The sequence below is a fragment of the Excalfactoria chinensis genome, chromosome 1 (genome assembly GCF_039878825.1).
Source record: "Excalfactoria chinensis isolate bCotChi1 chromosome 1, bCotChi1.hap2, whole genome shotgun sequence".
In the NCBI taxonomy this organism is placed as follows: domain Eukaryota; kingdom Metazoa; phylum Chordata; class Aves; order Galliformes; family Phasianidae; genus Excalfactoria; species Excalfactoria chinensis.
In genome coordinates, this window is record NC_092825.1 from 172,199,222 (window position 1) to 172,226,863 (window position 27,642).

Here is a 27,642-nt window from a genome sequence, read left to right on the forward strand (position 1 = left end):
CCTATATCTTCCATCTCAATAGACACTGAGTTCAAAATTAAAAATTGAACTTCATATTAAAATAATAAATAATATTACAAGGGAGGATACTTTTCTCATTAACTTTTTGTGGACCATCCGAGTGGTTCAGAATTTACCTAAGTGATATAACAGCTGAATCCCATACTACTTGAAGGATTAAAAGACAAGCCTGCAGTCCAATAACCATATATATTTGTGAGGTAGGATGAAGTCTGCTTACAGTTCTGTGATGCTCACCATGTAGAAAACAGTCAATTTTTTGTAGGATTTTAGACACTGCACACTAAGTAGTAAACACAGACAAAGCATTCACTTGAAAACCAGTGAAGAATTAGCAAGTTGTGTGCATGCAGGCAAGCATATAAAAATGACTCTAACAGTCTTCGATGCAGAGGAAGAAGTAATTAAGTCTTTTTGGAGAACCCAGTTAGGAGAGAACTAGTCATACTCCTAAAGTCACACTTTGCATCCAGGTGAAGTTAGAAAACTGCACTTATCAGTATAAAACAGGTAGATAGCAAGAGAGCACGCAGGGCAGTTTCAACTTATTCCTTCTAATAGTGTTCTTTTTTACTTTTTCTGTTTAAAGCATTAATAAGGACTAATAAGAAATCCTCAGTGATAGAGCTGAGTTAGGATTTAAGTTATATAATAATAAAAAACCCAAAAAACTATAGTCTTTACATATAAGGTGCATCTCCATTTTTTTTTTCTTTTTTTCTTTCTTTTTTTTTTTTTTTTTTCCAAATAACTTTTGGAACTAATTCCTATATTTTACTAATCTGATTAATCATTCGCTTGCATGTTTTACAGCAGGACATTGGGAAGGAACATATTATCATGTGGTGCTAGAGATGTATATCCTCATATGTATTAATGTGTATGTTGGTGGTTGGTTTTATTTTTAATGGAGTGTAGAAATAAAGACATTCCCTGTCAAAATAATGCTAAATCTCTTATTTTAGGTACAATTTGTACCTTTGTTTTCTTGAGTTTCATTCCCTTACATAAATTACAGTGGTATATATCCAACATCTGTGTGTACGTGTATGATTTTATTATGTATTTATGCACAGCTATATGCCTAGTTATTAATATTTTTCACTTTTAGACTGATTTAGGCTGAAAAAAAACAGGAATAATTCATCTATTTTGAATTTTAAAATAATAAATCTGTGTATACTATTTTTAGATTTGAACTGAATGTCACAAAAATTGTTGTACAAAAAAGGTTGAACAATGACAGAAAAGTATGATGCATTAAAAGAAAAAGAAAAATGACCACAATTTATTCAAACTTCTTATTAGATATAAACATCTTCACATCATTGAATTCCACAGAAGGTGGGCTGGTCATTAGGTTTCAGTAACTGGAAGAAACTATAAATCACAGCTTTTACTTTTACAGCCCATTACACTCAAAGGTCTCAAACCTTTCTTTGGCTATTTGCAATCCTTAGAGTACTCCAGCTGCAGAGTTTTATACTTTCCCACATTCTGTGACTAATAGATGCTATGCTGTAGATTGAACAGGAAATTAGAGCAGAAGAGAGGTGTAGAATCAGTATCCACAAAAAGGTTATGCAGGAAGGCCATGAAGAATAGCTCACTGTAGGGCTGTGCAGTCTGCCAGTGAACCTCAGACAAGACAGATTGCGCGCCTTTTAATACCCATTTAAGAATCAGTGAATTTTTATATGTTACAAAGGGGAAGCAGTGATAAATTTATTATATACTGTAGAAGGGCAAGGTAGGAGAGGGAAATGGGGAAGTAAGAGGTTTATGGAGACATTTGATTGAGACCTGCTGTAGCTTCAGTTCTAGTTAGTGCACTAAAAATAGCACAGTCCTTTTTCCTGCTTTTGTCTTCTCACAGGAAAGTGATTCCTTCCCACAGTTCCATTCCGTACATAAGCAGAATACACCTCCTTTTTTTTGCAGCATATTCTCGTGACTGACTTGCCCTTTTCCCTCTATTAAACAAATTTACTGCTTCTGATACAGCACTGTTCAGAAAAATAGTTAACTTTTTCTCACCTGCCTATTCAGTAATTTCACTTTGCTTCTGGAAGTAGTTAAATTAAATCTTCCTCCCACTTCATTTAGCCTCTTTCCCATTGAGTTAAGTGAGCCTGCAGATACTGGCTAATTTGAAAACATGTCAGGGCAACATCAGCTATGTATAAGAAAAAGTCATTCTAAGAAATACTATCCCCCCACATCATGATAGAGGAAACTCCAGGAACAATCATAGAATCACAGAATCACAGAATCGCAAGTTTGGAAAGGACCTACAAGACCATCTATTCCAACCATCCTCCCATCACCATTGCTACCACAAGGTACTAAACCATATCTCATAGCTCCTCATCCAGATGCCTCTTGAACATTGCCAGGGATGGCAACTCCACCATCTCTCTGGGCAGCCATTCCAGTGCCTGATCACTTTCTGAGAGAAAAGGATTTTCCTTAAGTCTAATCTAAACCTCCTCTGGTGCAACTTGCGGCCATTTCGAATTAATTAGACAGTCAAAGCAGGTTTCACTGTGTCTGAACTACAAGTTAGAAATGATTCATATCCTCATTCATGCTGCTCTACCAGGCTAACTCTGTGGCCTCTGGGATTCCTTATATTCTAGGCTGCATTGAAAAAGAGGCTGGGAAAAAAAGAAAAGAAAAGAAAAGAAAAATTAAAAAAAAAAAAAAGCAGTTCCATCAAGAATGTTTTGAGACTGCCTTTGAGTTCTTAGTGCAGTGCTTTCCATTTGATATCTTTTGTGTTTTGTTTTGTTTTGTTTTTTTGTTTGTTTTTGTTTTGTTTTGTTTTGTTTTGTTTTGTTTTGTTTGCTTTCATCTGCTGCTGGTACCACACAGTCTTTGCAGGTGAAGCTTGTGGTAGGTGAATGATAAATAAAACCATGTTGTGTGTATGGTTAATGCACGCAAACAAAGTTTAGGATTGTATTCTTTCTAGGCATAATTTACACTATAAATTTTCTAGTGAGATGATGATGATGATTATTATTATTATTTTAAATACATTTTCTTTCTGTAGTGTAATCTCTCCTAAATGTACTATCATGCAACTACGTTTGCTCCAATGAAGTAAAGTGGTCACAATGATGACAGAAGGGAACTGTGAACAAGCTATCAAGCTTCATTCCAACTAGATCTTCATGTTTGCAGACAAGGCCACATTTCTGCAACTTGCTACCAAAGATGTTACCTGAAACTGCTACTGCTGTCCCTGTCAGTAAAACAGTACCTTTTGGAAACCAGCACACTGTCATTGCTTGTTGCCAGTGTAAGTAATCATACCATGATGAGCTCCTCTGAGCACAACTTCTTTTACATCTATTTGCTTGGATATTTTTAATTGTGGCAAAATACTTTATTTCATCTCTATTTAACAGGAGTCTTTATTTCACCTTTGTAACCACAGATGATTTTTCAGATGTATGTCACTTCTTTTAAGGAAGAAAGATAGGTTTATGACTAATTAACTTTTTGTTTCAACTCATAAGGTACCCAACAGCATGAATCAGTGTGCAGTGACTGACTAAATTTTGTTTATCAAAAGTCCTGGCAAAGAGCCACAGTCTAATAAACTGAGTCTAAGTTTCAGCTGGATTATTTCCATCTGCTCTTCTTTGAAATGTTTCCAGTACATGTAATTTAATAATACTAATATGACTGAGCAAATGGCTTGTTCTATAACAAGCAACCCTGAAAAGTTTTGCAAAAATTTGCAATCAGCAGACGTTGTGAGAGCCATTATTTTCTATTTGCAGATAGGGGAATCAAGGAACAGTATTATTCAAGGCAACATTAAAAATATATGCTTGAAATCACCTGGGATTTGAAGATGCTGACTTTGAAGCACTTTAATGCTATCCTGATTTTTGAGTACGTGAAACACCTGTCGCTGTCACTGTTTTTAAATGCTGTTCTCTGCATTGAGCACTCTTGGAACAAAATTCTGTGGTAGGTAAAAAACTGAAGACACCCAAACTTTGTGCAGGTGCCTGTAAATTTGGACCTCCTAAGTGATTTGCACAAAGTCAAACAGTGAGTCACTGTACAAACATTACAATAAATTAAGACTCCTGCTTGTCACTACACTGTACTCTGGGAATGTGCTGCTTCTCAGGTAGCAGAGTTCCTTCAGTTAGAGGAAAGTGGTCTATTAAAGCTGCAAGGAAAATAGCATTACTTAGTAAGCCATTACAAGAGAAAGGGCAATGCAGGAGTAAAGATCAGATAATCCACAGTGCTTGTAACAAAGAAGGGACAAAAAGGAACTGAAGTGCCCACTACTCTAGAGGAAGTTTCTGAGCAGTAACATTGTAACTACAGAGGGAAGAAAGTTTCACTGGTGCCGTCCACTGTGACCTTGTTATGTCATTTACAGAACTTTCTCTTGAAGTCATCATATGAGTAAAATACACTGCACATTGCCATGCAGTTGCTACAGTTCTGTGAAAATTAAATGGAGCAAATGAGATAAAAATCAGAGATAAATGTTAATACCAGTCGCTTAAAAATTTGAGGAAGATCAAGAGAGTACATTTCTTTGTTTATTAACCGAAGGCTCAGGGAGCATATTTGTGCTTTGAATGCTTTAAGCACAGCAAAATTCCTTCCCAAAAATACTATTTTAATTAAACTTGTTTTGAAATTGTGATAGACAAAATGTGCTGGTTGGACCAGATCCTAGATTTAAAAATACTGCAGGATAAATGCCAAAGATACTATTTTAAAAAGAATGTTACTGCAACACACATTAGTATCTGCACTCAAATAAATCCCACATAGACTGCAGATAGGCCAACTGTCTGTCCCAGAAATCTCTTTATATCTTTCTTTCCCCTCCTGCGTGGTGTCCTGAACATCTTCCTGCTCTCCATTCCCCTTCCCTTGCTGCTGTCCATTATCCTTAGAAGTTCACCTGTGATTGAACCTGAAGTAAAATAAGGGGAATACTGCTACATCTACAAATGCTTTCTAAAGTCAGGTGAAAATGCTGGCCCTTCTAAGCACATACTAGTGTTTCTGTATGCTTTTCATGTTTTTCCCTTCTTTGTTTGTTTTAAGTTTCTTATCAGTGTCCCTGGGCTCCCTGCTGCATGTGTCACCGCTGGAAAAAAGGTTGGACCAGGTGGTCATAGAAATCTATGTCAGAGAAGTCACTTTCAGCCTCAACCATTCTGTGATTTTCTGATTATCTATTTAGAATTGTCTATTCTTCATTTTTATATTCAAATCAATACATTCACTAAATCACAAAATGAGAGAATCGTGGATTCATAGAATGTCCTGAGTTGGATGGAACCCATAGCAATCATATAGTCCAACTCCTAGCTCCACATAAAACTATAAAAAAATTCAATCATGTCTTCCAGGAGTCTTCTCTCCTCCTAACTGAACAACTCCTCCTCTTTCAGTATTAATCAGCAGAAGAGGTGCTCCATCCCTCTAATCATCCTGGTAGCCCTTTTCTGAACCCATTCTAACTGTTCTTTTTTTTGGAAGGCCCAAGGGTGAAAAGAATAGTACTCTAGTTCATTTCTCAGGAGAGAAAAGTAAAGAGGGAGAATCACTTGTCTCAGTTTCATAGCTACATCTCATTTGATGTGACCTCAGATATGATTGGCTTATATTAAAAGCACACTGTAAAACAGACAGAAAAGGAGGATGGCCAGGATATTTATGTATATCAAAACTGTGCTAGTGTTTTGAATAAAAATGTATTTACCCTGCTTTTTTCTTCCCCTTTGTGTTTCCCTGTGCCTTCCATTTTCCCCTTCCTTTCTCCTCTCCCTTGACAGGGGCCTCCTTGTGATTGATTGAGATTTCCCAGGGAAGAGAATTATCTCCTGAGTAGCTGAGCTGCTAGCATGGAACACTATATCATGTTTAACAATTATCATCAATATTTATAACACTTTTATGTACAAGTTGAGTCACCCTAGCAGGCAGAAATGAAACCTACAGTAGATTCATTAAAGCAGCAGCAGCAGAATATCTTCTCCTTAAAATCTGAGTTGAACCCTTTTTGAAAGAATTTGACTCTTTCACTGTTTTCTTATTTTTGAATGACAGACTCACTGGCTTTTTACAATGTCATCCTATTACCCTGAAAACATGAAAATATGTTTTTTGAAATGTTTATTTTGACTTTGATAAGAAAAGAGCAGTAAGTAAGATTGGATTTTGAATCTGATTACAGGAAAATAATATAACATTTCAAGGAATTTTTGAGGAATTAATTTGCTGTGCAAATAGAATAGAATAGAATAGAATAGAATAGAATAGAATAGAATAGAATAGAATAGAATAGAATAGAATACTGTAGGAAGAGCAGACTTATCAATGATTTTAAAAACTCAGAGCTGCAACAAATAATACATTCCTATAACTAAATATTTACATTATATCACTTTAGCAAATCAGTGTTCCAGTGCATTATTTTCCTTAACTTCTTCATTTTAAAATATTGATCCATTATCATTACGCAGGATGAGGACATCATTTTCTTTTTCTTGTGTAAGTGAAAAAGTAAGTTACTGGATTATGACAAATGAAAATGATTTTAATTTCTGTTGACTGCACGAAATAACACAGTTACAAAGTGAGCAGATGGAGAAATTTGCTTATGAATTTGCCCACAAAGACGTAGAACTAAAACGTTCCTACAGGTATTTCTGAATGGAAAATTAGTACTAATAAACAGGAAAAGACATAATAATAGATTTTCTGCACAGGCCTTTCTATAAACCCAAGAATATCCATTAATAATCAGTTATTGAGAACATACTACATCTAACAAAACTGTTCTATCTATCCATGGCAGCTAATTTATTTATTTATTTATTTATTTACATAAAATCATTATTTAAATCGATGTAGCATATAATATCACAATAAAAATACATTTTTATATGAAATTCCATTATTTCAAGAATAAATGCATATGCCATAGCAACATGTAGGTTTCAAGGTAGCTAAAAATATCAGTGGAACAAATAGGTGAATTACCTGGATGACCATTTTAATTCTTTCAAAATATATTTTACTTATGGGTTTTACTTATGGGTTTTAGCAAACAGTTTATTGCTTTTCAAGCTTTTGTATCTTCAACAGTTTTTGAAAGTCAAAGGAGAAGTGAAAGAAAAATATCTTAAAATTTAACCATTCCATCCAGGGAAGGTAAACTTTGAATTACTCTTTTTTGGACATTAACTCAGTTAGAGAGTGCTTTGTAATATGTGCTTCATGTTTTTTTTACTGTCATTCTCAAAACACTTCACAAAAAATGGGGATGAGCATACAACAATTTATTTTCCAGTTAGTCAAAACAGATATATTTTATTATCTTTACAGGAGTTTCTGGAAATTAATATATATATAAAGATAGTGACAGCATCATATTGTGTCAAATTATCAACTTTCAGTTCCCCTGAGAAAACTATTTACACGAGCCTAATGGAAAAGTCATTTAATTAGATCAAACTCAGTGTATATTTGCTTCCAGTTATCTGGAATGCAAATTTAGAGATAAAAATCCATGGAAAATATAATACTCCAGTAGAAAATCACTCCTGAGGGAATTATAGGACCAGTAAGTAAGCTCAGTTTTACAGTTAGGGGACATTTTAGTAATAGTTATTCTTTTTGTAATACTTATTATTTGTCAGTTGTCTTCAAGCTTTGCCAGACTTTTCTGGTAGCATTAAACATGCCAGGTTTAAGATCAGAAAAGTTTGCCAAGATGAATATAATGTAAGTAGAAAGCAACAGTGATAAAAATTAGCAATTTTAAAAGCTCAAATAACGGGTTATGCATTTTTGTAGTATTACTAAATATTTATAACAATACATACAATTTTCTTGATTATCATTATCGAAATCTATCAATCTATTAACATACTTTTTCTCTTTATATATCTTTCGAGACTCAAAAACAGTATTAATTGTTCAATAAATTTAATGTACTTTTATTTTATTTATACTGTAGAAGTTTCTGCAATCAGCTAATGAAGTAATTCCTAAACAATTTTAATTCCTTGTAATGTTTTCAGAAATAATGTAGAATTCTACTGGAATATGTTTTTTAAGAGAAAAGTACTGTTGCAATTCTTTAGGATATTCATGAATGATATCACTACAATCCAATATCATGAAAATAGGTCTTGCCTAAGAAACAAATAGTTAAAAAAACAAAACACATTCTACTCAATTCCCGAGAAAGCTATGTTAAGAAAATTTGTGAAAACTGAAATGCAAATGGCAAGTTCCAAAAAACAAAAGACATCTTAAATGCCCTGTTATGTCAAGAAAGCTCTGTTTGCCCTTGGACAAATGAAGAAAGGCCTGACATTTACTGTCCTCTCATCTCCAGATTCGTTATAGAAAGTGTACATTTAACTGATATGGTGTGATACTGGTATTTAGTATCTTAAGACTTCAAAACCTATTGTGCTGATATTTGACATTTTCTGTTAATTTCTGAATGTGAGATGAAGAACTCTGAGAGACTGATTTGAAGCTGGTCCTGATTTGAGCCAGAGACTGGAAGAAATGACTTCCCTTCAAAAATAATTTCTTCACATGACTCTGGGCTAAATGTCTCTGTGTCTCTTTCTCAATTTTAAAGTTCAAGTTTCTTTTTATTGATCACGTTTCTCCTTTACTTTGAGTAACTAGTTTGTTGAGCTAACTGTTCTTTTACTGGATTTACTGGTATGTATTTAACATATAAGCCACAATTTGTTGCCTAATCCCATAACAAATATTTTCTCAAAATCAGAAGAAATCACTATCATATTGTTAAAAGATCTGAAATCAGTTTCCATATTTGGAAATAGCCGATAGATCAGAATTCTTCAAGAAATCAGTACATTTCTCCTAAAAATTATGCTACCTATGTTAAATTATACCTTAAACTGCATGCAGATAAGAGCTTTCTAAAAGTCAGTTGCACATATTTTCACAGACATCCTAAACATATATTAGTATGTATAGGAAATGTGTCGTACAATTTCAAGACATATGATGAAAAGAAATTATTGGATTTTAGATAATTCATTTTTCTGCTTTCACAGGTGTGCATGCTTCTGTCAAATGGCCTGGACATAATTTGAAAATTCTAATTCATCTTACTTAATACAAAAATGAGTTGAGGCTGATCAACAATTGGTCATCTTTGAATGATAAATGAAAGACCTGTTGAAATTGGTTTATTTATTTTAAAATGTATTTTATCAATCACTGTAATCAACAGTAAATGGGGACAGATCATGTAATTAAAAAAAAATAATTCATAAAAAGTTTTGTTATATTTTTAAATTCAGGAGAGTAAAAGTATATCACCTTCCATATACTGTGGAGCGACAATTATCAGGATTAAAGCTTCAATATAGTCCATGAAATGAAAAGAAAATATATTTGGTGCATATATCTCCAGTGCATCTGTACCCTTCATTTTATTTTTAATGTAGGTGAAAAAAATTACTTTATGAAAAATATAGCACTGACATTTTCTTTAATTACATACTTTGAGATGTTTAATAGCACAAAATTGGCCTCCAGCTTGACAGTCCCTCTCTTAGAATCAATGGTCAGACACCAGAGCACCAGCTTGGTCATCAAAATCAATATTAGAAAAAATATAGCTTGTCAAGACCTCTTGCCCCTTTATTGATTCAAATAGGGTACTGCAGAGAATTTAATTATGATACTACAGTTGTTGGCCAACAAAGAGTAGCATCTTTCATTGATTTCAGTAGAGGGAGATGAATATCACAAAAACACAATTACACTACTAGGTACAGTAGTAAGACCTGGTGCATAGCTTCCAAAGTATGTGTGGTGGCTGGGTGGAAGGACTTTTAGACAAACTAAATGAGATTTATGTTTGAGCATATATATTTTCTGAAACTGAATCAAGTGGAGTAATTTACATCTCCTTGGGACTGTATGCTTCCTTTTGGGAATGTGAGTAGAAAGGGCCTTTTTAGGGTGAAGATAACCATTATTTCTGGTAACTTTCTGTTTTGTCTCTTGCAGTGCCTCCTTCTCAAATCAGAAATGTCAAGCATCATTCAAATTTTGTAGTTTTAAACAAATATTCCTATGTCATTTATTCCTGCTCCCTTGGAAATTTCAACTACAATATTGAACCTTTTGTACATAATCAAAGATTTTACAGGCTCTGGGAAATACTGAGATTTTCATTATATTTAATTGTTTGAAAAGTCCTTTTTTTAAAAAAAAAAAAAAAAAGTCCTATGGGTCAAAGGTACTAGAGTGCTCATAACAAAATAGAAATGGCCCTTTGAATTTATTTTTATTTAAAATTTAATGTACATTTGTTATTATAATAGTTTAAGAGGAATTATTTAACACAAACACTCCTGCTTCTTGGTTCTGTGTTCCTCTGTTCTTTTTACAGATAACTCTTTACTCCAGCTTCATTTTCCTTATACTGTGAGAAATTATATTTTAAAAGGCTTGTAAATAATAAATAGATTACCAGTAAACTCTTATCTGTATATATAAGATTACCAGTAAACTCTTATCTGTATATATAAGGTGCATCCCCTTTTGAGTTGTAACAAGATTTTGACTGCAACATATCAGATATTTTTCTTGTGAAGACAATGATATGATTTCTACCTAATGTCACCTATATAGGGAACCCAGAGCTCATGGGATCTCCTGTGCACCACTATTTAAAAGAACACCATTTGTAATCTATGTTGACACATATATGTGTCACGTGACATGTGTCATGTGACACATATATGTAATCTATGTTGACACATAATCTATGTTGACACATTTAGCTCTCGTGGATGCAAAGCAAAAGGCATGAACTTACAGTAAGACTGTCTTGAAGTATATACTCATCCCTAGTGCTTTCAATAAAAACTATTCTTTTAGTAACTTGTTGCATGTAACAAAAAGCAGGTAACGCATTAACTTCTGTTTGATTTTTATTTCCTTACCTCAAAAATAGATATAAAATTTTACACTTTAAAATCAGAGACAGCAAATCATCACTGATTTTTATTTTTTTTTTTAATTCTCAAAGTGTACAATTGCATCTACTAAATAGTTACCAGTAACTGGATTTTGCATGTCTATTTTTTGTTATTTTTATGTTGGCATCTTTGTTACATATATACATATCTTCACTGTTTTTCCAACTTCACGGTCCTTTACATACTGTACTGCATACAATTAATTCTTTACTATTTTTTCTATTGTGAAGATTCATTGATTATAAAGATTGTGGATTGATATAGTATATTATTTCAGATGGTCTCTCCTTTTACTGGTAATTTTGAGCATAGGATGATAATCAAACAAAATTCAATAAGCTGATCAAGTTGAACTGTATGTAAAAGCTGTGGCCTTTTGACTTTTAGTCTTTCATTTTTCCAAGGGAACAGCTATGTGGGATGAGACCAAAGCTCAGCCAAACCTGGTAACCTGTAGGAAAATTACTCAATAATACAGACTGAGAAATAATAAAAGCTATTGTGAAAGCATAGCAGCTTCCAAGAATCTCTGAAGACATCTTTCATCAGAGTTTTTCCTTAAAATTTGCCATGGATTAAAAGCCAAAATGTATAAAAATATTTTTATATTAGTATTCATAATAACGGATGAATGTCTGAAGACAGAGTGGAAATCACTTTTCGCTTAAAAATAGATTTTAATTATATTTGCAACATTTTGCACCTCAAAACCATATAATAGCATGTGAAGGTGCCATTTGAATGATAACAGTTGCCTGAACATTAGAGTTAACATTGAACTCATTTTCACAATCACAACCCAATTCAGCACATTTCCATTTCTGAAGTTTCACCTGCCTTTTTACTTAGTATGAATAAATCATTTGAACAGGTGGTAAATCTACAGTGAAAGACACTGTCATTCTCAGCATAAGTTCACTACACTCCGTTAACACGCATTCACTAAAGTATTATACAATTTGGGAATGTATTCTTTTAGAATTGCTGATCACATTATTTTAACAATTAGCCTTAACAGTAACCATTCACTTTTTCCTCAGAACTGGATCCTTGTACTGCAGTCTTACTGTAAGTAAGTAAGTAGTTACTGCAGCTGTAATTATACAGCTGTCTTGTTCTCATTACACTCACTTATTTGAAGACTATGCACACACAAACCACATACATCAAATTTCTATCAGGTGGTGAAAGAACAGGATTCACTGTAAAGCAGACAGATCTTGAAATGAGACATTGTTGATATGTGGTGAGACTATTAGTCAAAGATGTTACAGATATATGTCTTATTACAAATGTGTTTAGCTGCTGATCAGATTAGTAATCTTGCAATTATTAAAACTTCCTGACAGTTTAGCAAAGTCAAGAATGTAATAACGTATTTTCTGCATTTCTTTTTTCCTTTAAGTCACATGAATAGTCTCACTGCACTAGTGATATAAACATAGAATCATAGAATCACGTAAGTTGGAAGGGACCGTAAAAATCATATAGTTCCAACCCATCCACCATGAGCCAGGTTGCCACCTACTTGATCAGTTTGCCCAGTATCCCATCCAACCTGACCTTGAAAAGCCTCCAGGATGGAGCATTCACAAACTCTCTGGATAACCTGTACCAGCACCTCAACATCCTCTGAATAAAAAATTACTTCAATCTAACCTATTTTTCCCCTCTTTTAGTTTAAAGCCATTCTTTCTTGTCCAGTCACCATCACACAATGAAAAATGTCAGTCCCCTTCCTGCTTATAATTTCCCTTCAAGTACTGTAAGGCCGCAATGAGATATCCCCAGAGCCTTCTCTTCTCCAAGCCAAACAAATCCAGCTCCCTCAATCTTTCTTCATAGGAGAGGTGCGTTGATCTTCTTTGTTGTCCTCCTCTGGATTCACTCCAACATCTCTGTATTGTCACTGTACTGGGGCTCCAGGCCTGGATGCAGATTGGGCTTCACAAAGGCAGAGTAGAAGGAGACAATCCCCTCCATCTCCCCGCTGGCCAGCTCTCTTTTGGTGTAGCCTTGCATATTGCTGGCTTTCACAGAATCACAGAATTGTAGGGGTTGGAAGGGACCTCTAGAGATCATTGAGTCCAACTCCCCTGCCAAAGCAGCTTCCCTACACCAGGTTGCACAGGCAGGAGTCCAAGCGGGACTTGAATATCTCCAGAGAAGGAGAATCCACAACCCCCTTGGGCAGCCTGTTTCAGTGAACAGCTTTCTGGGATGCAAAGGCACACTGCTTATTCATGTCCAGCTTTTCGTCTATCAGGATCCTCAAGCCCCACTCTTATGGAATGCTCTCAATGAGTGATTTGTACTCTTCATTTGTACTCTTGTCTAGGATTTCCTTGACTCTGATGCAGCACTTCGCACTTGACCTTGTTAAACCTCATTAGATTCTCACATGCTAACTTTTCAAGTGTGTTCAGGTTCTTCTGGCTGATTCTGTTGTGCTGATTCTGATTCTGGCTGATTCTGTGTTGGGATATTCTATGTTTCCATGATTCCCCTGCCAACATAATGGTGAAATGGACCTGTTAGAGTTAGGTCCAGAGAAGGGCCACACAAATAATCAAAAGGCTGGAGCACCACTTTTATGTAGTCAAGCTGAGAAATTGGAAGTATTTAGCCTACAGATGAAAATATATGACTTAGTGTGAAATTATGAAATTATGAACTACTGTTGAGCATAAGAAAGATCTGAAAATCTTGGAACAGAGGAGGGCCACTAAGATGATTAGAGGGCTAGAGCAAAAAGGTTGAGGGAATTGTTTAGGTTGGAGAAGAGAAAGCTCCGGGGAGACCTCACTGTGGAGTTCTGATATTTGAAAGGAGTGTAGAAACAGGAGAGGAACTGACAGTTTATGAGGGTGGATAGTGATAGGAGAAATGGGAATGCTTTTAAACTAAGACAGGGAAGATTTAGTTTAGACATTAGAAGGAATTTTTTCACTCAGAGGGTGGTGATGCATTGGAGCAGGTTGCCCAAGGATGTTGTGGATGCCCCATCCCTGGAGGCATTCAGGCCCAGGCTGTGGGCAGCCTGGTCTAGTAGCTGACAACCCTGCCCATGGCAGGAAAGTTGAAACTAGGTGATCGTTGTGGTCCCAGGCCATTCTATGATTCTATAATTATTCCATTTTTTCCAGTGACATATTTCTGAATGTTGTGAACAAATTTTGACTACAATTAGTAATGTTGCTACCCCAGAAGTGTCTTTAATTTAACTTTCAGAAGGCTTTTAAAATGAATGTAGTAAGGGATTTGACAGCCTTAGAGCCCAAATTGAATTTGTAATTAGCATTGCCATTAATCATGGATGAAGACATACTGTTTCCACAGCCTCCAGCATTATGATCTTGCTTACTGAAACTACATCAATGCACTTGTAGGAACCAAAAATATGTAATAAGAGAGCTAAATATCCCCTATCCAGAGCAACACTGATCAGGAATATCTGTAAGAATAGCATAGTACAAAATGAAAATCTCTTTTATTAATACATGAAATGAATAGTTATTTATTTCATCTACTAACATGCTGCCACTGTATTATTGAGTAGTTCAAAAGCTCTGAGTTTTTCATTAAGTTTTATCTTCAGTCCAGTAAGAACCATTAAATTACAAAGTCTGACCTGTTCTATAATACAGGCAATATTATTTAACCCAGTTACTATTGAAGTGAATACAGCAGACAAACTGAGGAAGATTGAGGACTGGCTGACTTGTAGAACTCTGGGGGTTTTGATCAGTGCCACATAATGTAGTTGCAGGACGGTAGCTAATGGTATTCCTCAAGGGTCCATATAGGATCTAACGTCTTCATCAGTCACCTAGATAAAGGGATAGAGTCCACTCTCAGCAAGTTTGCTTAGCTCAGCAAGCTCAGAGGAGTGGCCGTGCTGCCAAGACATAGACAGGCTGGAGAGTTGGGCTGAAAGGAACCACATGAAGTTCAACAAGGGCATATGTAGAGTCCTGCACCCGGGGAGGAATAATCACATGCATAAGGACAGGTTAGGAGCTGACCTACTGTAAAGGAACTTTGCAGAGGAGGACGTGGGTGTTCTGGAAGACAACAGGTTGTCCATAAACCAGTAATGTGCCTCTGCAGCCAAGAAGGCCAATGGTGACCTGGAGTGCAATAAAAAGGGCATAGCCAGCAGGTTGGGTTTCTTCCCCTCTAATCTGCTCTTCTGAGGCCACATCTGAAATATTGTGACTAGTTCTGGACTAACCAGTTCAAAAAAGATAGGGATCTCCTAGAAAGAATCCAGGAGTGGGTCACAAAGATGATTGGGGTCTGGAGCCTCACACTTATGAGGAAAGTCTGAGAGACCTTTGATCTGTTCAGTCAGGAGAAGAAAGAAGACTAAGTGGGTTTTCATCACTGTTTACAAATGTCTAATGGGTTGGAGTTGAATGGATGGAGCTAGGCTCATTTCAGTGGTGTGCAGCAACGGAACAAGGGACAAGGTATGGAGCACAGTTCTATACAAACATGAGGACAAACATATTTACTGTCAGAGTGACAGAGCAATGAAGCAGGCTGCCCAGTGAGGTTGAGCAGTCCCTTCTCTGAAGACATTCAAAGCCCTCCTGGATGCTAACCTTTCAATCCACTGTACAGAACCTGTATTATCAGCAAGGTTGCACTAGATTATTCCCTGAGGTGCTTTCCTAGCTCTACAGTTCTGTGATTTTGTATTGTTATAGAGCAAGATTTTCAGAAAGACGATATTCCTGTGAGAACTTCAGGAGATGAGGAATCCATGACTTCTAATTTCTGATCAATTAGTAAAAAGTTACACCTTATTTCTGAGTTGAATTACTCTGGATTTAGATTCCCTTTATTGGCTCTCACTACACCACTTTTATCAAATTAAAGAGCCTGTTGGTATTTACTACTTCTCCTCCATAAGAGCTCATGTCTAGTAAGTGTTGAAAAATGTTCTTGGCTCAGGCATTTAATACACTATAAATGTGGTTTAATGATAGCATAATCTTACTAAAAATGCTTATGAGTACTGAACAATTACTTGTAGATATCCAACCAGCTAATTACCCATAATCACTTGGCTCATTTACTTACAAAGCAATGCTTGTGTTTTAAGCAGAAATATCAAAAGTCTAATGATTAAATCTGTTGCTTCTAACCATTCAGACTTTCACTTTTACCTGAGTGGAAGATTTTAGGATAGGATTCTATGAACATAGAAAAATGAGTATTTACAAAGTGCAAAATTAAGCATAATACAAGAATTTTTGGACTCATAAAGTGAAGTTCAAGCTGTGTAATGGATGTGTGTCAACAACAAAGGTCTTTGATGCTCCTAATTTCTGATTTCATAATATGATGAGTTACAGTCTCTATGCTTCAAAATTGATTAAATAAGCAGTTGCAATAATCTGAGCCAAAGGAGCAAATAAAGTATTCTGATTTTCATGTAAAATACTGAGATCAACTCAGAAGGAAAGAACTAGTGTAAGTTTTGTCTGTCTAGAAAATATTTTTCAGGTGCCCTATAGCAATGCATAAACTATGCTTGACTGTGATCATCACATGTCCTGGGCTGAGTCTGTAACATGGTTTTTTTATTAGATAAGACATTTATGACCAGAGTTAATGTTTGTGTGCATTTATGTGTGTTTATGTGTGTATCCACTTTCATGCCTGTGCCCTGTCCCTCTTCATTCTACGGTCAATGTCTACTAAATGTAGCAGGAAAGCAGAAATCCCAGTGTCACTAGAAAACCACAAATTTTGTTAAAATACGATCTCATTAGTTGAAGAGATCCCTTGCCAGTGGATCTTAGAAGACTATCTTATCTATCTAGGTTTCAAATAATTCACTGGGTGCAATGATATTATTAATGTTCCACCAGTAGTTGTCAGCTTGAATTAGTGCCTTAATATACATTCAAACAGAATGAAATTACAGGGGAAAATAGTGAAAATTCCAGTGACACTGATCCTCAAAGAATAGCTAAAGTTTCTTTGGAATTCCTTTTCAATACAATTCTGAGTTTATACTTGTAGGGATTGATTATTGGGTTATGTCAGCATTCGGTTTACTTTATGAGCTCCTAAACACATTCTAGATTATGAGCTGCTTTTTCAGCTTTTCTTATTTTTTTAACTAAGATTGTAAGAAGATTGCATGGTATTAGTGTACTACAGTTGTTCATTTAGGAATCCCATTCCAGTCCTCCGTCCTTAGCATACAGGCTGTTACACTGTGTTACACAGCATTTAAATCCAGACTTCTGTTGCTCCAAGTTCCTGCTTCACTTTGACATAGTCCCTGTGATACAAGAGCTATTTCTCATAACCTTCTTTTACAAGAGTTTGAATTAAACTTTTTACTCACCTTAAAGAGAAATATGAGAAAACATTTTTGTATGGCAGAGTAAAGAATTATTGATTGCTGAATTTAGATGAATGTTTTCATCACTGTTTTCTAAAGGCTTGCTGGTGTTGCTGCCGGTTTTTAATCTGATTCTGCACTTACTGAAATTGATCTTCTTATTTAAACTTCCTGAGAGCTAAAGTATCAGTAAGGTTCTCTGGAAGATGTTGCTAAACTCTTCAGATAACTAGTGACTACTAGGAATTATCAAATTCTACTGTCAAGATAAAATGAAGACTAAACCTTGTTCTACTGAAATACTTATAATCAAAGAGAACTCTTTGAATGATTTCATGTTTATAAATCAGATTTTTTTTTTTTTTTTAATGAGCTTTAATCAGAAAGTTCTTTTATGTGTGATGTAGATAATGAGGAAAAAATGATGATGGGTTCTGATAATGAGAACTTAATCTTATTGCGAATATCAGAAGTGAGATTTGTTGAGGAGATTGGATGAATAAAGCCAATGGCTTCAAGAACTTTCATCCCACTATTCAGTAAATTCCCAAGATCACAGACAGAAATAACTGTTGAAATTATTACATGGGACAGGTAAAGATAATCATAAGCAAAAATGTAGAAAGAACTGGTAGTCAGTTGATTTTTCTTTATATTTTCATGATTCTTCTTTATAAACTTCTGATAGTAATGTATTTTTTCCTTTTTTATTATTATTATTTTTTTTAACTTTAGCACATCCAACTGATCAACATCTGTAATGTTTCTTGGGCAGTCCAGGAGACATACTCCAAGATTACTAGAGATCTTATAAAAATAAAATTTATTTATTTATTTATTGAGTGGATGTGTATATTGTCTGCTGATGTTAATTTTCTCTCTCTCTCTCTCTTTTTTTTTTTTTTTTAGCAAGTAATCAAAAATCAGCAATCAGCAGGATGTACATACTTTGTGTCTCCAAGAAGACGTCATGAAATTATCCATCATCATAAATTCAATGATACATACATCAAATTATTACAAGAACAGGGAAAACATTACCAAAATTAAAGAGTTAGAAAAATTATATTTAAAGTCCGCAGATGAAAAATAAAGAATAAATTTGAAAAATACAGAGAGATTTCTGTTCTATTCTATCATAAATCTTCCGCTGTAATGGAAGCCCATTCCAGAAACACTGTCAAAGAGGTTCTCTGTCAATCTCTTATATTCTCTTTTAAAAATTTAAAAGATTACTTTTCCTAAACTAGTTTATGTTTTTATCATTTAGAAAGTGATTTTGTTCATTACTTTGCTTACTCTTTTCCAGTCATGGATTCTGTAACAAATTATGCAGTGTGCTCTGTTATTTTTCATCATACGTATACTTGCTTGTATTAAAATGCAATATTGCTCCCCATTTCATTAAAAATATCACTTTATAATAACATACATTACTAATCACAGATCTTCTTTTCTGGTAGGAATTTACTTCTTTCCATTTCTTTTATTTATTTATTTTTTTCTTTTCAGTTTTCCAACATTCCTCTCAAATCTTTCCTCATAGCTTATGCCTGCTCTGAGCTTCCAGCTAAATCATTATTCATTGTAATCCTTCCTGTCATCTTCCTGTCTGTAACTTTTTTTTTTTTAAGCCCTCATGTCCATGACTTTAATAAATTGGAGTTACATTGATGGAGTATTACCCAATGCAAATATATTGTCAGTGTAAAATAGAATTTGATGGGTATTCCTTAGCAGAATATTAAGTTACAAGTGAAATTCTTATATCTAGGAAATAAAATTTTTGAAGATAAGCTTTTAACTCTTCAAAAATTATCAGCAATTGCCTGAACTGATTGAGCATCTCTGTAAATCTTCTCATTACTTTGTTAAATTTATTCTTAAAAAAGAGAAACTTTCATATTTCTAAAGAGCAGCTATAGGACTAATAAAAATTTAGATTTCTCATAGGGAATGATGACTTTTGATAGATCTTAAGGTTACCAGTAGTACAAGATATTTTTGTTACAAAATGGATTCCATATATACAGAATTTTAAATTACACTGCACTTTAAATTGTGAATGCAATTTAATACAAATGTTCTTATTTTTATTACTTAGTTCTGAATAATGCTGTTCTTTCACCAAGAAAAAAGAATAATATGAACTATAACATTTCCATATATAAAGTATTTTGCAATCATTTTCCAGTAGGAACTTTCATCCACCAAGACTACGTAAGTGATTTTGTTCCAGTCTGTAGAAATGTAGAACCACATACATAGAAATATATAAACAAATAACTGCACTGAAATCCATAGCCTACGTGTGCTTAACCACATTTAAATTCAATGAAGTTCAATTAATTATAATTGAAATAGAGCAAAACAGAAATTTAAAACTCTTTAGTTTTTCAAGTCCCTTCTTGATTCCTGGTAAAAATAAGTTTCTTGCAAACTTAAAAATTATTTTATTTAAAGGTTAGCTTTGATATTAGCTGAGATTTTAACATGCTGCACACGGTCTTTATATTGGCACACTGCTATATTGTCCTGCTAGACAAGGATTTCTGCCTTGGAATAGATAACACTTTTGAGGTTAAACCACTGATACAAATAAGCTGAAGGTGTCATTTAAGACTTCTCTGAGTCCAGACAGGGAAAAAAAAAAAACAAACAAACCAACATTGTTTTAATTCAGGGGGGAAAAAAAAAAAGAAAGAAAAAAAAAAAAAAAAAAAAAGAAAGAAAAAAAGAAAAGAATCTCATCATTTTTTTCATGAGATATAAGTTTTGATTTCTATACAGAAATAGATTGACATATTGTGACTGCAAATGGATTGAGATGCATTTCAAAATCTGATCAGAGGCCATATATAAAAGTATAGAGTCTTTGAGCTTTTTAGCAAAATAAAATTACCTTCCAGAAACTGGATTTAATTATAAAAGTTCCAATTAACAATGTTTTCCTGATATTCACTTCGATCCTTTATATCACCCTGTTCAAGTGAACATTCTTTAGATGTTCCCACAATCATTCTGTGAAAAAATTAAAAAATAATAATAATTAAAAAAAATGTACAAGAATCCACAAGAAACCAAATTAACTCATATTCTTCATGCATGTGCTTGCTGTTTCATATTAAGAAGAAAATAAATAGAGGAGCAACACAAATACTACTGATACGAGAATGGAAAATATGTACCACTGACTAGAATGCCAAATAAGTTTCTTTAGAAAAAAAATAATAATGATGAAGTTAAGCCTTGTAAAATAAGGAGCACTGGAAAAATCTCTATGGTAATGAAAAAAAATTGAAGCCAAGTTGATAACAAATGTAACATTATGCAATCATTTTCAGAATAATCACAAACAAAAGCAAAACCAAAAAACAATCAACCACAATCCAGAGACCAAAACCTAGAAATCTACCACAAAATAGAAAATATAAGGGGTTTGGTGAAGTTTTCTTGACCTCCTTCTTTTTTTTTTTTTTTACATTATTATTATTATTTTTTCTCTTGTATGTTCATTTGGTCATATCAAGAAAAGGAAACAGAGGCTCATGTGAATACCTTTTAAGCCTCCATCTTCTTAGTATAAGACAGGGGAAAGAATATATACATTGAACCTTTCATAATAGGAAGTGCTATAGATCACTACTCACTGCATCCAAGAGCCTATTACAATAAAAAGCATTTAAAAAATATTATCAATTTAGTTAATTCAGGCACACTGCCTTTCTTCAGTTCCCCCTTCATATTTGGATCCATTCTCTTCTCAAACAATCATCAAATTCCTCCTTTTTGATTTCTCCATGTTTTAGATCACCATCACTTAGGGCTTTTTACAAAATCCCTGTTTAATCCCAGTAGTTCGATGATTGTTCTCACTAATTCCTTTCCAAGGAAAAACCTGACCAATTTTGACCCCCAGAAATGCTTCTTCACTGATGTAGCTACTAGTGTTTTACATACTGTTACATCTTGTACCAGACTATGCGTCATACTGAGATTAGTTCCCTGATGTCTACACTTACGACATTATTAAAAATGAGAGTTAAGAATTTTCTTTTCTTCGACAGAAGAAATTGTGTAGACCAAAGTTGTGTTTGCATTATATAGAACATTATGGTGATAAAGTGATGTACCTGGTGACTGTAAAAAAAGCTGAAGGATGTAAGGATGAAGCACAACCTTGTCTAACAGGACTTGAGGACACTGGTGGACAGCAAGCTGGACATGAGCTATCAGCATGCTTTCATAGCCCTGTAAAACCAACTATCCTAGGCTGCATCAAAAGAAGTGTGGTCAGCAGGTCAAGGGAGGTGATCTATCTGGTCTGTGCTGATGAGACCTCATCTGGAGTACTGTATCCAGATGTAGAGTTCTTAGTACAGGAGGGATGTGCACCTGATTGAATGTGTTCAAAAGAGGGCCAAAACGATCAAGGGATGAAACACAACTGGGGCTGTTCAGCCTGGGGAAGAGAAGACTCCATGGACATCTGATAGTGGCCTTTCAGTATCTAAAGGGGGGCTATAGGAGAAAGGATGACAGGCTGTTTAGCAGTATTTGTTGTGACAGGAAAAAGGGAAATGGTTTCAAACTAAAAGTGGAGAGATTTAGACTAGATACAAGGAAGAAGTGTTTATGATAAGGTTAGTGAGGTGCTGGAAGATTGGAAGAGGTGCCCCAAGAGGTGATGGATGCCCCATCCTGGAAGGTACTCTAGGATAGGTTGGCATCATTCATTTCAGGGTAGATGGATTTGATGAACTTTAAGGGTCCCTTCAAACTCCAAACACCATATCATAATACTGTGACATTTTTTCAGGTCTTTTAAGTGCTAATGCATATAAATGTTCATTCTTTACTGACTCCACGAGGACAGATAGAAATCCAAATTTGTTAGCTGTGCACACTACCTGGACTTTTTTTTTTATTTTTATTTTTGATATATTTAGCAGCTGTGACACTGTCCTCTCAGTTTCCTTTTTCTATTTTTTTTACACGATCCACAGCTGGTGTTACTGGTTACTGTGGAATGATTATGTGTCTCTTTTTCCATTTGAAAGGAGGATCAAAGAATCAAAATAGTACAGAATCACAGAGTTTGAAAGTGATCTCTGGAGATGATTAATACAAACCCCTTGCTAATGAAGGTTTCCTAGAGATACTCAAATATTAATATGTATATATATATATATATATATATATATATGTAAAATAACTACATAAACCATTTTACACTGATATTCTGTTGTTTTTGCATATTTCAGCCAATCTCTGTCCTATTTATAGACAGAAACTAGTTCCCAAACAAATTAATTTAATAAAAATAAGTTCTTTAATATACTGGAATATTAAGGAAAGAACAAACGAAACAAAGAGAGAAGAAAGGAAAGAAAAAAGGAAAGAAAGGAAGAAAAAGAAAAAAAGGAAAGAAAGGAAAATAGAAAGAAGAAAACTTTCAAATAGTTCAAATAGTTTTTGCTTTTGAAAACAATTAGGTTATGTTTTGAATAAATGGGGAAATCTTGCTTTTGCATATTAACTAAGCAGTATCTCCCATAACTATATCGATTTCACATATTTCTAGTTTTTTAATTTGTCAGATCATTTATTGTCAACAAACATTTCCTGATAAATGTGGTACCATTCATGGAAAAGAAGTGATATAGTAGGTTAGCAAAATGGGAAGAGAAATGCTGTTACATTTCTGTCATTCAGTTCTACAACAAGCCTCATGAGACAGTGCTTCTGACAGCAAATCCTCTCAAGATGAGACTCGTGAATAAATAACATCAAATCTGTTCTGTGAGACTTGGCCAGGAAGATGTAAAATTCTGAAAATGCGTGTAAGCTTTTGGTTATCTTATAGACTGATGATGTCCAGATGGTCTCAGCATTGGACACTCTTTAGAAAAGATTTAAAATAATAACTGTAAAATATAACCTCAAAGGTGTCTCATAAAGAAAACCACCTCATGAAGAAACTGCAGAAATTTTATAAAGTTAATCATCTGTTAAATAATTTATAGAAAATATTGTTTGTTAAAGGCAATCAACAATTGACAGCAGAAGAATGTACTGTTTCATAGTTATGTTTCCTCTAGTTTACAATATTTATTGTAAGATAATCATTCACAGAAATTGATCTTTTTGTACTTGAGATTTATATTTCTTATGACGACAAGTATCTCCTGACTGACACAAAGAGCCAAAATACTCAACTAACTTCATAGTAATAGCTGTAGAATATGACACACTATGACATACTGAAATCCAGAAAACTCATGACATTCCAAAACCAACACCTGCTGAACCATCCACACAGGGAGCAGGCCTTGGAAAGAATGTCACAGAGCAGTGTGAGTTCAGCAAAGAAAGCAAGATTCATGGTGACTGTAACTCACCCACATTTTTCTTATACAAAATAAGTTATTGATTGTTTTCATTTGGGTTAGATGTGGATTTTGTTTTGAAAAGGAAAAATTGGTGACAAATTAGGTTTTCCTTCCTTTTATTGTCCCAAATAAAATTCTAGGATTGAGGCCTTTTCATTTTTATAATATATATATTCCTTTGTGTTAATAATATTAATACATATACATATACTTACACCAAGTATGTCCCTGAAGCCAGGCTTTTATTCTCAAGTTCTATAGAAAGACAAATTTTACAAGAGAATACATTTGCACAATTTCAAAAGTCAGAAGTTGAACTGTACAAAAGAATAAAACAAATTGTCCTTGTGTGAGGTTCTACTCTTGATGCACAAACCTGATTGGACCCCTACAATTTTCATTTGTTCCAGTGCAGCATTCAGGTCTGTATTGGTCTTACTGGTTTCAGTAAGAAATGGCTTTAGATTATATTCCCAGAAATTTGTTTGCTTTTCTTTGGGGCTTTATCAGATCAGGATTTCTTCATTCTAGTCTATTTAGGAGTTCAAACTGTGAACAACACTGTAATTATCTGAACCTGGTCTCTAAAGACAGAAGCATTTGCAGTCTCCTCTGACATTATCAGTAAAACACAGCTGTGAAACTACTGGATTTTTTTATTTATTTTTTAAATTTTTTTATTTTTTTCTTTTTAATGATCTACATTTCTTCTAACAAACTTCAGTGAAGATTATTTTCTTAGCCTTGTGAAAGCAGGAGAAACACACTTTTGTTGGAGATTTTTGTTTTCTCTTTTATTATCTATTCTATTTCCTATCATAAGTTTGTAAGGGAAAATGTGGTTTGTTTGTTTGTTTGTTTGTTTAATTTTACTGCATTGTGACACAAATTCCACTGACTGTTCATTAGCAGTCAGAACCCATGTCTGGGTCCTCAGATAGAATGATCTGGTGTAGCTATTGTCAGTTCACTGGACTGCCATAATTTTATATCAGATGTAAAACCTAGCAAAAACCATTACACTAAGAAACACCATGAAATCCAGCCACAGCATCACAGACATATTTTCCTTTTTTAAAATTGCAAACATGAAACAATCATTGTAGATTAAAAAAAAATAATAAGAAGAATAGCTTTAGTATAGCAATGTTCATGACTGCCACCCACTAGACAAACACAATTTATAATGACATTATCAAAATATCTTCAGTATAGAAATACTACAGACCACCTCAGCGAATTAACACACTTGAATAAGGAATGTGCTACTGATGCACAGAGCAACAGTAGGATTTGGCTATATGTGTCAGATCTAATCATGGTTACTGAAATCATTCATTTTTCTGTTATGAGCAGCACAGACAAAGAAACATTCTTGGAGATGTTTACCCTAAGGGAAAATAGAGAGACAGATCAAGACACTGAGGAACAGGATTCCATTGAGCAGATGGTTGGTGATGGCACAAGTTAGGGATGCTCTTGACAGAAAGGCCAACAGCACTGCCAGCTGCAGCCACCCTAATCACTGTGAGATAGGGTTCCAGAAAGATGGGCAAACCTAACCACATTAATCAGGAGACAGAAATGGTTGGATATTCTGAAACAGGTGTTGTCAGAACAGAGAGAAATTACTGAAATTCAGTGAGAATTTTAAAAAATATTATATGATAAAAGGACAGAGTTTTGGGGTTCTGGAACCAGTGCGACAGAAGGATTTACAAAATGATCCTTAATTGAATTATGAAGGTCTACCCCGAATGACTGTATAATTTCTCAGGTCATAACTTCCAAATCTTATATGTAGCATGAAGACAAGTCTGACTGTACTGGAATTTTCTTTGACAGAACAACTATTCAAGAGCAATTCGAGAGCTGTGTTGGATGCTGGTGGTCCAACTGAGGGCACATCTATCAAGAGGCTCGCTTGGTAAAATTCTGACTACGCAATTGTATGAAGATACACCTTTACCTCATTCCTTTACAGTGAAGTCTTATGCTTATTTGTGGATCCATGTTCACCATATGTGTGAATCCCACCACGAGGTAGCACCTAAATACAGCATCTCCTGCCTTAGATCCATCACATTCAGGAAACAAAAATATCTATGGCTTTTTAAGACTTCTTGTAATGCCTAAAACAATATGCTGACACATGTTCTTTTCTGCATCTCTGACAGTGAAATTCACATCACAGTTTGGTGTCTGTATTTAGGTAGCTGTGAGTACAATAGATGCCAGAGTCTCAATGCAATACAACCAGTGAAGGCTTAAGACTTAATTAACTCTTCTACAAACAGGCATTGGCACTGATCAGCCAAATGCTTAAGCATTATCTAAGCAATGACTTTCTTGTCTTGGGAATGTTTTTCTGCTTCCCCATAGACACTTGATTTAACCTCAGATTTTCTAGTGAATCTCACCAGGCATCCAGACATCCCTTTCAGCAGTCTTTTGGGAGGAACGCCCTGCATCAGAAGTGCCAGCCTCACAGGTCTCTGCAGTGGATATCTCTTGACAACAGACACATCCATACAGGCAATAATTTTCTAGGTTTGTTTGGTATATAACATAGGGTAAGCACCAAATATTCAACTGGAGGTCATGGTTCAGACATCTTTATCATTCACCAAACCTCTGTCCTTGAATCAGACACATTAGAAGCCAAGTAAGCCTGAGGTGGAAGTGATATCAACATGAAAATAAGATGAAGAAATGAAGAGCAGGGATATATTAAATCTTCTACTGATACTTCCTTTTGAGGAAAGTGTCAATAATAAAACACATACTATACAACCCACACTAAGTAGGTAGAGTACTTACAGGTATTTTTCATGAAGTTTCAGTGGGTCTAATTTTAAAAGGGCAGGTCAGACTGTAATGGTACAGCTAAGCTTTTATTTCCTCCATAAGAAGGTTAATACAGTTTTTAAAGGTAAGAAAAGAAAGAACATGCAGTAACCTTTTATCCTTGTCTTTAATCTGACAGTAACAAAAACCAAGGAAATGCAGCCTACTACCTCCTCTCACATCACCACACACTGCTGTGCGCGTGGAGTGCCCAGAAAGCAGTATCAGTCATGTACACATGCAGACAGGTAGACAGATACTCTCAGGAGACAGCCATACACACTAGTCCCATCACAGCACATGGGCAGTGAAAGAGAAAGAGAAGTTTGCTGTCTCATTTTAATATAGATAGATTCTATTAGTGTTGTTAATAGTCCTGCTGTTCAGGCTAAAGTCTTCACTATGCCTGAAAAATCCTATGTAGGGTGACTGCAGTGTGCCGCTGTGCCAGTGATAATACTGCCATCATTATCCTGCCTGTATCTCATTGTGCAAATTATTCCATCTGCACGGTGACATTGGAGATAAGCAGGTGTCTACCACAGAGGCATCACTGCTGCAAAAAACAATAAAGAAAAAATGACCTGGTGTGGAGAAGGAAGAAGATACTTAACATTGGTAAAATGAGTGTTTTTGTAGACACATTGCTATGCCTTAGGAACAGAAATTGTGGCAGAATGAAGCTATCAGATATCGAAAAGTTAAAGAAAGGCTCTTCAAATGGTGAAAGGCAGGGAGAGGCTTGCTACCATGTTTGAAGGAGCTTCCTTGAAATAAGAAGCCTCATTTCTGATTGGGGTGGGAGCCCTGGGATGGAGTAAAATGGTTTTATGTTGTTTGAAGAAGGGTGTGATTTGCTGGCAAATCAGCAATGAGGACTTAATTCAAGATAACTACTGCTTCTTTTTATATTTTTAAATATTTTTTCCCCCACTTTTGAGTGATATATATATATATATAGACACAAATTTCA

The 27,642-nt window shown here is 34.7% G+C and overlaps 1 protein-coding gene across 5 annotated transcripts in view; it reads right to left on the minus strand.

Annotated features, from left to right (window-relative positions):
* Positions 1–27,642, minus strand: part of CNTN5 (contactin 5) — a 564,185-nt gene that overhangs the window by 404,819 nt on the left and 131,724 nt on the right. The window lies entirely within an intron of this gene.